This window comes from Lolium perenne, chromosome 4 (assembly GCF_019359855.2).
Source record: "Lolium perenne isolate Kyuss_39 chromosome 4, Kyuss_2.0, whole genome shotgun sequence".
In the NCBI taxonomy this organism is placed as follows: domain Eukaryota; kingdom Viridiplantae; phylum Streptophyta; class Magnoliopsida; order Poales; family Poaceae; genus Lolium; species Lolium perenne.
In genome coordinates, this window is record NC_067247.2 from 114,560,400 (window position 1) to 114,573,554 (window position 13,155).

Sequence of the window (13,155 nt, forward strand, 5' to 3'; positions counted from 1 at the left end):
TACATAGAGCATGCTAAAATTTGGTTTGCATATTTGGTTTCTCTAAGGTCTAGATAATTTCTAGTTTTGAGTTTGAACAACAAGGAAGACGGTATAGAGTATTATAATGCTTTCAATATGTCTTTTATGTGAGTTTTGCTGTACCGTTCATCCTTGTGTTTGTTTCAAATAACCTTGCTAGCCTAAACCTTGTATCGAGAGGGAATACTTCTCATGCATCCAAAATACTTGAGCCAACCACTATGCCATTTGTGTCCACCATACCTACCTACTACATGGTATTTTCCAGCCATTCCAAAGTAAATTGCTTGAGTGCTACCTTTAAAATTCCATCATTCACCTTTGCAATATATAGCTCATGGGACAAATAGCTTAAAAACTATTGTGGTATTGAATATGTAATTATGCACTTTATCTCTTATTAAGTTGCTTGTTGTGCGATAACCATGTTTATCGGGAACGCCATCAACTCATTGTTGAATTTCATGTGAGTTGCTATGCATGTTCGTCTTGTCTGAAGTAAGGGCGATCTACACTGAGTTGAATGGTTTGAGCATGCATATTGTGAGAGAAGAACATTGGGCCGCTAACTAAAGCCATGTTCCATGGTGGAAGTTTCAGTTTTGGACAAACATCCTCAAATCTCTAATGAGAAAAGAATTAATTGTTGTTGAATGCTTAAAGCATTAAAAGAGGAGTCCATTATCTGTTGTCTATGTTGTCCCGGTATGGATGTCTAAGTTGAGAATAATCAAAAGCGAGAAATCCAAATGCGAGCTTTCTCCTTAGACCTTTGTACAGGCGGCATAGAGGTACCTTTGTGAAACTTGGTTAAAGCATATGTATTGCGGTGATAATCCAGGTAGTCCAAGCTAATTAGGACAAGGTGCGAGCACTATTAGTACACTATGCATGAGGCTTGCAACTTATAAGATATAATTTACATGATGCATATGCTTTATTACTACCGTTGACAAAATTGTTTCATGTTTTCAAAATCAAAGCTCTAGCACAAATATAGCAATCGATGCTTTTCCTCTATGAGGACCATTCTTTTTACTTTTATGTTGAGTCAGTTCACCTATTTCTCTCCACCTCAAGAAGCAAACACTTGTGTGAACTGTGCATTGATTCTTACATACTTGCTTATTGCACTTATTATATTACTCTATGTTGACAATATCCATGAGATATACATGTTACAAGTTGAAAGCAACCGCTGAAACTTAATCTTCTTTTGTGTTGCTTCAATACCTTTACTTTGAATTATTGCTTTATGAGTTAACTCTTATGCAAGACTTATTGATGCTTGTCTTGAAGTGCTATTCATGAAAAGTCTTTGCTTTATGATTCACTTGTTTACTCATGTCATACACATTGTTTTGATCGCTGCATTCTCTACATATGCTTTACAAATAGTATGATCAAGTTTATGATGGCATGTCACTCCAGAAATTATCTTTGTTATCGTTTTACCTGCTCGGGACGAGCAGAACTAAGCTTGGGGATGCTGATACGTCTCCAACGTATCGATAATTTCTTGTGTTCCATGCCACATTATTGATGTTATCTACATGTTTTATGCACACTTTATGTCATATTCGTGCATTTTCTGGAACTAACCTATTAACAAGATGCCGAAGTGCCGATTCTTTGTTTCTGCTTTTTGGTTTCAGAAATCCTAGTAAAGAAATATTCTCGGAATTGGACGAAATAAAAGCCCAGAGGCCTATTTTCTCACGAAGCTTCCAGAAGACCGAAGACGAGACGAAGAGGGGCCACGGGGGAGCCAAACCCTAGGGCGGCGCGGCCCCCCCCTTGGCCGCGCGGCCCTGTGGTGTGGGCCCCCCGTGCCGCCTCTTGACTTGCCCTTCCGCCTACAAATAGCCTCCGTGACGAAACCCCCAGTGCGAGAGCCACGATACGGAAAACATTGCGAGACGCCGTCGCCGCCGATCCCATCTCGGGATCTCGGAGATCGCCTCCGGCACCCTGCCGGAGGGGAATCATCTCCCGGAGGACTCTACACCGCCATGGTCGCCTCCGGAGTGATGAGTGAGTAGTCTACCCCTGGACTATGGGTCCATAGCAGTAGCTAGATGGTTGTCTTCTCCCCATTGTGCTATCATTGTCGGATCTTGTGAGCTGCCTATCATGATCAAGATCATCTATATGTAATTCTATATGTTGCGTTTGTTGGGATCCGATGAATAGAGAATACTTGTTATGTTGATTATCAAAGTTATGCTTATGTGTTGTTTATGATCTTGCATGCTCTCCGTTATTAGTAGATGCTCTGGCCAAGTAGATGCTTTTAACTCCAAGAGGGAGTACTTATGCTCGATAGTGGGTTCATGCCTGCATTGACACAGGACAGTGTGAGAAAGTTCTAAGGTTGTGTTGTCTTTGTTGCCACTAGGGATAAAACATTGATGCTATGTCTAAGGATGTAGTTGTTGATTACATTACGCACCATACTTAATGCAATTGTCTGTTGTTTGCAACTTAATTTGGAGGGGGTTCGGATGATAACTTTGAAGGTGGACTTTTGAGGCATAGATGCAGTTGGATGGCGGTCTATGTACTTTGTCGTAATGCCCAATTAAATCTCACTATACTCATCATGATATGTATGTGCATTGTCATGCTCTCTTTATTTGTCAATTGCCCAACTGTAATTTGTTCACCCAACATGCTGTTCGTCTTATGGGAGAGACACCTCTAGTGAACTGTGGACCCCGGTCCAATTCTCTTTACTGAAATACAATTTACTGCAATACTTGTTTTTACTGTTTTCTCTGCAAACAATCATCTTCCACACAATACGGTTAATCCTTTGTTACAGCAAGCCGGTGAGATTGACAACCTCACTGTTTCGTTGGGGCAAAGTAGCTTGGTTGTGTTGTGCAGGTTCCACGTTGGCGCCGGAATCTCTGGTGTTGCGCCGCACTACATCTCGCCGCCATCAACCTTCAACGTGCTTCTTGGCTCCTCCTGGTTCGATAAACCTTGGTTTCTTTCTGAGGGAAAACTTGCTGCTGTGCTCATCATACCTTCCTCTTGGGGTTGCCCAACGAACGTGTGAAATACACGCCATCAATGCGCACAGCAGTAAGTTTTCCCTCAGAAAGAAACCAAGGTTTATCGAACCAGGAGGAGCCAAGAAGAACGTTGAAGGTTGATGGTGGCGGAATGTAATGCGGCGCAACACCAGGGATTCCGGCGCCAACGTGGAACCTGCACAACACAACCAAAGTACTTTGCCCCAACGAAACAGTGAGGTTGTCAATCTCACCGGCTTGCTGTAACAAAGGATTAACCGTATTGTGTGGAAGATGATTGTTTGCAGAGAATAGTAAAGAACAAATATTGCAGTAGATTGTATTTCAGATGTAAAGAATAAGACCGGGGTCCACATTTCACTAGAGGTGTCTCTCCCATAAGATAAAAGCATGTTGGGTGAACAAATTACAGTCGGGCAATTGACAAATAGAGAGGGCATAACAATGCACATACATGATATGATAAATATAGTGAGATTTAATTGGGAATTACGACAAAGTACATAGACCGCCATCCAGCATGCATCTATGCCTAAAAAGTCCACCTTCAGGTTATCATCCGAACCCCTTCCAGTATTAAGTTGCAAAACAACAGACAATTGCATTAAGTATGGTGCGTAATGTAATCAATAACTACATCCTCGGACATAGCATCAATGTTTTATCCCTAGTGGCAACGCACATCCACAACCTTAGAACTTTCTCACACGTCCTGCATTTAATGGAGGCATGAACCCACTATCGAGCATAAATACTCCCTCTTGGAGTTAAGAGTAAAAACTTGGCCAGAGCCTCTACTAATAACGGAGAGCATGCAAGATCATAAACAACACATAGGTAATAACTTGATAATTAACATAACATAGTATTCTCTATCCATCGGATCCCGACAAACACAACATATAGAATTACAGATAGATGATCTTGATCATGTTAGGCAGCTCACAAGATCCAACAATGAAGCACAATGAGGAGAAGACAACCATCTAGCTACTGCCTTGGACCCATAGTCCAGGGGTGAACTACTCACTCATCACTCCGGAGGCGACCACGGCGGTGAAGAGTCCTCCGGGAGATGAATCCCCTCTCCGGCAGGGTGCCGGAGGCGATCTCCTGAATTTCCCGAGATGGGATTGGCGGCGGCGGCGCCTCAGTAAGGTTTTCCGTATCGTGACTCTCGGTACTGGGGGTTTCGCGACGGAGGCTTTAAGTAGGCGGAAGGGCAACGCGGGGGGCCACACGAGGGCCCCACACGCCAGGCTGGCGCGGCCAAGACAAGGGCCGCGCCGCCCTAGTGTGGCGGCGCCTCGTGGCCCCACTTCCTTTCCCCTTCGATCTTCTGGAAGCTTCGTGGCAAAATAGGACCCTGGGCGTTGATTTCGTCCAATTCCGAGAATATTTCGTCCACCAAAAACAGCAGAAAACAGCAACTGGCTCTTCGGCATCTTGTTAATATGTTAGTGCCGGAAAATGCATAAATACGACATATAATGTGTATAAAACATGTAGATATCATCAATAATGTAGCATGGAACATAAGAAATTCTCGATACGTCGGAGACGTATCAGCATCCCCAAGCTTAGTTCTGCTCGTCCCGAGCAGGCAAACGATAACAAAGATAATTTCTGAAGTGACATGCCATCATAACCTTGATCATACTATTGTAAGCATATGTAATGAATGCAGCGATCAAAACAATGGTAATGACATGAGTAAACAAATGAATCATAAAGCAAAGACTTTTCATGAATAGCACTTCAAGACAAGCATCAATAAGTCTTGCATAAGAGTTAACTCATAAAGCAATAAATCAAAGTAAAGGTATTGAAGCAACACAAAGGAAGATTAAGTTTCAGCGGTTGCTTTCAACTTATAACATGTATATCTCATGGATATTTGTCAACATAGAGTAATATAATAAGTGCAATATGCAAGTATGTAGGAATCAATGCACAGTTCACACAAGTGTTTGCTTCTTGAGGTGGAGAGAAATAGGTGAACTGACTCAACATAAAAGTAAAAGAATGGTCCTTCAAAGAGGAAAGCATCGATTGCTATATTTGTGCTAGAGCTTTTATTTTGAAAACATGAAACAATTTTGTCAACGGTAGTAATAAAGCATATGAGTTATGTAAATTATATCTTACAAGTTGCAAGCCTCATGCATAGTATACTAATAGTGCCCGCACCTTGTCCTAATTAGCTTGGACTACCGGATCATCACAATACACATGTTTTAACCAAGTGTCACAATGGGGTACCTCCATGCCACTTTGTACAAAGGTCTAAGGAGAAAGCTCGCATTTTGGATTTCTCGCTTTTGATTATTCTCAACTTAGACATCCATACCGGGACAACATGGACAACAGATAATGGACTCCTCTTTAATGCATAAGCATGTGGCAACAATTAGTGTTCTCATATGAGATTGAGGATATATGTCCAAAACTGAAACTTCCACCATGATTCATGGCTTTAGTTAGCGGCCCAATGTTCTTCTCTAACAATATGTATGCTCCAACCATTAAGGTGGTAGATCTCTCTTACTTCAGACAAGACGGACATGCATAGCAACTCACATGATATTCAACAAAGAATAGTTGATGGCGTCCCCAGAAACATGGTTATCGCACAACAAGCAACTTAATAAGAGATAAAGTGCATAAGTACATATTCAATACCACAATAGTTTTTAAGCTATTTGTCCCATGAGCTATATATTGTAAAGGCGAATGATGGAATTTTAAAGGTAGCACTCAAGCAATTTACTTTGGAATGGCGTAGAAATACCATGTAGTAGGTAGATATGGTGGACACAAATGGCATAGTGGTTGGCTCAAGGATTTTGGATGCATGAGAAGTATTCCCTCTCGATACAAGGTTTAGGCTAGCAAGGTTATTTGAAACAAACACAAGGATGAACGGTGCAGCAAAACTCACATAAAAGACATATTATAAACATTATAAGACTCTACACCGTCTTTCTTGTTGTTCAAAACTCAATACTAGATATTATCTAGACTTTAGAGAGACCAAATATGCAAACCAAATTAGCAAGCTCTATGTGTTTCTTCATTAATGGGTGCAAAGTATATGATGCAAGAGCTTAAACATGAGGACAACAATTTCCAAGCATCAAATTATTCAAGACATTTTAGAATTACTACATGTAGCATTTCCCGATTCCAACCATATAACAATTTAACGAAGAAGATTCAACCTTCGCCATGAATACTATGAGTAAAGCCTAAGGACATATTTGTCCATATGCAACAGCGGAGCGTGTCTCTCTCCCACACAGTGAATGCTAGGATCCATTTATTCAAACAAAAACAAAAACAAAAACAAAAACAAACCGACACTCCAAGCAAAGTACATAAGATGTGACTGAATAAAAATATAGTTTCAGGGGAGGAACCTGATAATGTTGTCGATGAAGAAGGGGATGCCTTGGGCATCCCCAAGCTTAGACGCTTGAGTCTTCTTAATATATGCAGGGGTGAACCATCGGGACATCCCCAAGCTTAGAGCTTTCACTCTCCTTGATCATATTGTATCATACTCCTCTCTTGATCCTTGAAAACTTCCTCCACACCAAACTCGAAACAACTCATTAGAGGGTTAGTGCACAATAAAAATTAACATGTTCAGAGGTGACACAATCATTCTTAACACTTCTGGACATTGCATAAAGCTACTGGACATTAATGGATCAAAGAAATTCATCCAACATAGCAAAAGAGGCAATGCAAAATAAAAGGCAGAATCTGTCAAAACAGAACAGTCCGTAAAGATGGATTTTATTAAGGAACCATACTTGCTCAAATGAAAATGCCCAAATTGACTGAAAGTTGCGTACATATCTGAGGATCACTCACGTAAATTGGCATAATTTTCTGAGTTACCTAGAGAGAATTAGGCCCAGATTCGTGACAGCAAAGAAATCTGTTTCTGCGCAGTAATCCAAATCTAGTATGAACCTTACTATCAAAGACTTTACTTGGCACAACAAAACATAAAACTAAGATAAGCAGAGGTTACTACAGTAGTAAACAACTTCCAAGACTCAAATTCAAAACAAAAATACTGTAGTAAAAACATGGGTTGTCTCCCATAAGCGCTTTTCTTTAACGCCTTTCAGCTAGGCGCAGAAAGTGTAAATCAAGTATTATCAAGAGATGAAGCATCAACATCATAATTTGCTCTAATAATAGAATCAAAAGGTAACTTCATTCTTTTTCTAGGGAAGTGTTCCATACCTTTCTTGAGAGGAAATTGATATTTAATATTACCTTCCTAAATATCAATAGTAGCACCAACAGTTCGAAGAAAAGGTCTTCCCAATATAATGGGGCAAGATGCATTGCATTCAATATCCAAGACAACAAAATCAACGGGGACAAGGTTATTGTTAACCATAATATGAACATTATCAACTCTCCCCAAAGGTTTATTTTTAGCATTATCAGCGAGATTAACATCCAAATAACAATTTTTCAATGGTGGCAAGTCAAGCATATCATAGACTTTCTTAGGCATAACAGAAATACTTGCACCAAGATCACATAAAGCATTACAATCAAAATCATTGACCCTCATTTTAATGATGGGCTCCCAACCATCTTCTAACTTCCTAGGAATAGAGGTTTCAAGTTTTAGTTTCTCTTCTCTAGCTTTTATGAGAGCATTTGTAATATGTTTTGTAAATGCCAAATTTATAGCACTAGCATTAGGACTCTTAGCAAGTTTTTGTAAGAACTTAATAACTTCAGAGATGTGACAATCATCAAAATCTAAATCATTATGAGCTACAGCAATGGGATCATCATCCCCAATGTTGGAAAAAATTTCAGCAGTTTTATCACAGCCAGTTTCAGCAGTTTTAGCAGTTTCCGGCAGTTTTGCACGCTTTGCACTAGGAGTAGAGGCATTGCCAACACCAATTATTTTACCATTATTAGTAGGAGGTGCAGCGACATGTGGAGCATTAGCATTACTAGTGGTGGTAATAGTCCAAACTTTAGCTACATTACTCTCTTTAGCTAGTTTTTCATTTTCTTCTCTATCCCACCTAGCACGCAATTCAGCCATCAATCTTATATTCTCATTAATTCTAACTTGGATGGCATTTGCTGTAGTAACAATTTTATTTTCAATATCCCTGTTAGGCATAACTTTCGATTTCAAAAGATCAACATCAGAGGCAGGTCTATCAACTCTAGAAGCAAGAATATCAATTTTATCAAGCTTTTCCTCAACAGATTTGTTAAAAGCAGTTTGTGTACTAATAAATTCTTTAAGCATAGCTTCAAGTCCAGGGGGTGTGTTCCTATTATTGTTGTAAGAATTCCCATAAGAATTACCATAACCGTTACCATTATTATAAGGATATGGCCTATAGTTATTACTAGAATTGTTCCGATAAGCATTGTTGTTGAAATTATTGTTTTTAATGAAATTCACATCAACATGTTCTTCTTGGGCAACCAATGAAGCTAACGGAACATTATTAGGATCAACATTAGTCCTATCATTCACAAGCATAGACATAATAGCATCAATCTTATAACTCAAGGAAGAGGTTTCTTCGATAGAATTTACCTTCTTACCTTGTGGAGCTCTTTCCGTGTGCCATTCAGAGTAATTTATCATCATATCATCAAGAAGCTTTGTAGCCGCCCCCAAAGTGATGGACATAAAGGTACCTCCAGCAGCTGAATCCAATAAATTCCGCGAAGAAAAATTTAGTCCTGCATAGAAGGTTTGCATGATCATCCAAGTAGTCAGTCCATGGGTTGGGCAATTTTTTACCAAAAATTTCATTCTTTCCCAAGCTTGAGCAACATGTTCATTATCCAATTGTTTAAAATTCATTATGCTACTTCTCAAAGATATAATTTTAGCAGGGGGATAATATCTACCAATAAAAGCATCCTTGCATTTAGTCCAGGAATCAATACTATTCTTAGGCAGAGATAGCAACCAATCTTTAGCTTTTCCTCTTAATGAGAAAGGGAACAATTTTAATTTAATAATATCACCATCTACATCCTTATACTTTTGCATTTCACATAGTTCAAAAAAATTATTAAGATGGGCAGCAGCATCATCAGAACTAACACCAGAAAATTGCTCTCGCATAACAAGATTCAGTAAAGCAGGTTTAATTTCAAAGAATTCTGCTGTAGTAGCAGGTGGAGCAATAGGTGTGCATAGGAAATCATTATTATTTATGTTTGTGAAGTCACACAACTTAGTGTTTTCAGGGGTGGCCATTTTAGCAGTAGTAGATAAAGCAAACTAGATAAAGTAAATGCAAGTAACTAATTTTTTGTGTTTTTGATATAGAGTGCAAGATAGTAAATAAAGTAAATCTAGCAACTAATTTTTTTGTGTTTTGATATAATGCAACAAAAAAAGTAGTAAATAAAATAAAGCAAGACAAAAACAAAGTAAAGAGATTGAGAAGTGGAGACTCCCCTTGCAGCGTGTCTTGATCTCCCCGGCAACGGCGCCAGAAATTTATGCTGGCGTCTAGTTGACGTGGGAGTTAGAAATCTTTGTGGTGTAACTTTCTTCAGTTCCCCGGTAACGGCGCCAGAAATTTGCTTGATGCGTGTAGTTGACACGTCCGTTGGGAACCCCAAGAGGAAGGTGTGATGCGCACAGTAGCAAGTTTCCCTCAGTAAGAAACCAAGGTTTAATCGAACCAGTAGGAGTCAAGAAGCACGTCGAAGGTTGATGGCGGCGAGATGTAGTGCGGCGCAACACCAGGGATTCCGGCGCCAACGTGGAACCTGCACAACACAACCAAAGTACTTTGCCCCAACGAAACAATGAGGTTGTCAATCTCACCGGCTTGCTGTAACAAAGGATTAACCGTATTGTGTGGAAGATGATTGTTTGTAGAGAACAGTAAAGAACAAGTATTGCAGTAGATTGTATTTCATATGTAAAGAATAGGACCGGGGTCCACAGTTCACTAGAGGTGTCTCTCCCATAAGATAAAAGCATGTTCGGTGAACAAATTACAGTCGGGCAATTGACAAATAGAGAGGGCATAACAATGCACATACATGATATGATAAATATAGTGAGATTTAATTGGGCATCACGACAAAGTACATAGACTGCCATCCAGCATGCATCTATGCCTAAAAAGTCCACCTTCAGGTTATCATCTGAACCCCTTCCAGTATTAAGTTGCAAAACAACCGACAATTGCATTAAGTATGGTGCGTAATGTAATCAATAACTACATCCTCGGACATAGCATCAATGTTTTGTCCCTAGTGGCAACAGCACATCCACAACCTTAGAACTTTCTCACATCGTCCTGCATTTAATGGAGGCATGAACCCACTATCGAGCATAAATACTCCCTCTTGGAGTTAAGAGCAAAAACTTGGCCAGAGCCTCTACTAATAACGGAGAGCATGCAAGATCATAAACAACACATAGGTAATAACTTGATAATTAACATAACATAGTATTCTCTATCCATCGGATCCCGACAAACACAACATATAGAATTACAGATAGATGATCTTGATCATGTTAGGCAGCTCACAAGATCCAACAATGAAGCACAATGAGGAGAAGACAACCATCTAGCTACTGCTATGGACCCATAGTCCAGGGGTGAACTACTCACTCATCACTCCGGAGGCGACCATGGCGGTGAAGAGTCCTCCGGGAGATGAATCCACTCTCCGGCAGGGTGCCGGAGGCGATCTCCTGAATCCCCCGAGATGGGATTGGCGGCGGCGGCGCCTCAGTAAGGTTTTCCGTATCGTGGCTCTCGGTACTGGGGGTTTCGCGACGGAGGCTATTTGTAGGCGGAAGGGCAGGTAAAGAGGCGGCACGAGGGGCCCACACCATAGGTCGGCGCGGCCAGGGCCTGGGCCTCGCCGCCCTGGTGTGTCGCCACCTCGTGGCCCCACTGCGACTCTCCGTTGGTCGTCTGGACGCTTCGTGGCAAAATAGGACCCTGGGCGGTGATTTCGTCCAATTCCGAGAATATTTCGTTACTAGGATTTCTGAAACCAAAAACAGCGTAAAACAAAGAATCGGCTCTTCGGCATCTTGTTAATATGTTAGTGCCGGAAAATGCATAAATACGACATATAATGTGTATAAAACATGTAGATATCATCAATAATGTAGCATGGAACATAAGAAATTATCGATACGTCGGAGACGTATCAAGAGGACGTAGAACTTCATATGCACTAAATTATGTATGGAAACTTGTTCAAAATTGTATATGTTGGTCATCCGATATTGAATATATATTGTATATTCCTCTTGAATTCTCTTTGGTTCTAATTTCAAATTTGTTTGAAAGTGTACATTCATATGCATGTATGTAGTACCGTAGAATATGTGAAACTCCTTCAAAATTAAAATTAAACACAAAAGAAATAAAACAATACAAATTAAAAAGAAAACAGGTTTTGGGGGGGGGGGGGGGCTAAAACCCTAAACCTGCGGCGGCCTTTAGTCGCGGTTGGCCAGGAGAACCGCGACTAAAGGTCCTCCGCCCCGACGGTCGCCTGGCGCCCACGTGGACGGGCCTTTAGTCGCGGTTCGTAAGCAACCGCGACTAAAGGGGGGGTTTAGTCGCGCTTAGTTGGTCGCGGTTGCGCAACCGCGACTAATGGCAGTTGCGAACCGCGACCAATGGCCCTTTTTCCACCAGTGAGTTAGATAATAAATACATCATGTTCCCTACTAGTATGCACATTGGGATATTGTAGGCAGAAGAGGATGTATATTTTAGGCTATAGGATGTATATTTTTTTTGTTGGGATGTATATTTTAGGCAATACGATGTATTTTTTTGCTGGGAATATTTCCTAGGAACATTTGTTACATGCTGTTTACCAATTTGTTAGATGTAATTTTTGTTTTATTTTCATAACCATCAGTATATATTGCTTCCAGGAATGTATAATCATGCATGTTCATATCCATAATAAATTAATAATGGTGACAAATTTATGCTCATGAACACAATTTCTTTTCGTGCCTTCTTATATGTATTTTTCTATAGATAGTATGTAAATTTTAGGTCTAGTCGAGCTGTATGATTGGTGAAATCCGTACCTGCAACACATAGAACATTTCCATGTTTATGAAATAGTACATTTAGTATAGAAGCTTAATATACAAGACAAAGAAGCAAGCACATTTTCATATCAGCAAATAGCATGTAGTTTGCTTGAGCTTGTTTTCAAGTCTAGAAATTTGTGGCTGTTATTATGCTCTTACTTGAGATTTGCATGCAAACAATACAAACCAGCTACTAACTTTGTTTGTGTCATTTTTCTTACAGTTCATAAAAAACTCGGCTTTCTACTTCACTGCGCACTCATGTCGCCTGCAATTGGAGTGAGCATAACCTGAAGGATCTCATACATGTCAGTTGTGAGTGGTGGTACAAAGTTTGGATCTCACGAACTTTGTGAAATACAAGATGATCTTTTGTTTATTGCTTTCACAGTAAACCATTTTATACATCCTGGATCTTTTTTCCTGCTCCAGAGCGTATATCATATCAGTTCTTCCTACTTTGTGATGGCTCTACTATGAGATCTGGCTAGCTTTGTTGCCATCCCTGGATCGTTTTGTTACATCTATGCACTCATATCTTCTTGGGATGGGGATGGGCAGTGGGGTTAGGTGATCCAGAAGAATTTTTACATCTAAGTTGTTCTTGGTATAGTATCTATTCTACTAGTAAATTTGGATTAGTAGTTGAGCAGAAGTATCTTTATCCAAGTCAGGTATTTTGCGCAGAGGATGGACTAGATCCGTTTTGGTTAGATACTTTTTTGTTTGGGGTAATTGCATGTATTTTTGTTCTTCGAACTGGCACTGCAATGGAGTTTTCAGCGGTCCCTCGGGTTTTTTTTGTTAAGGCAGATTCGTTGCTGTTTTGTGCTGTTTGTGCCCGCGCCTAAACAAAAGCAAGTGTGAAATCATGCTATTTTCGGTAGCTGTCGTTATCAGGTCGTGGGACCACTTACTATTTCTGGAAATATTCCCTTTCAGACAGGGGGGCATCGGGTAGAGCAAACCAGTAACCGC

At 40.2% G+C, this 13,155-nt stretch overlaps 1 long non-coding RNA gene across 1 annotated transcript in view; it reads left to right on the forward strand.

Annotated features, from left to right (window-relative positions):
• Positions 1–12,704, forward strand: part of LOC127293678 (uncharacterized) — a 30,822-nt gene extending 18,118 nt beyond the window's left edge. Inside the window, exon 3 of the long non-coding RNA XR_007846028.1 lies at positions 12,401–12,704. This is a non-coding gene — a long non-coding RNA (uncharacterized lncRNA). The remainder of the gene's footprint in view (positions 1–12,400) is intronic.
• Positions 12,705–13,155: the final 451 nt, after the last annotated feature.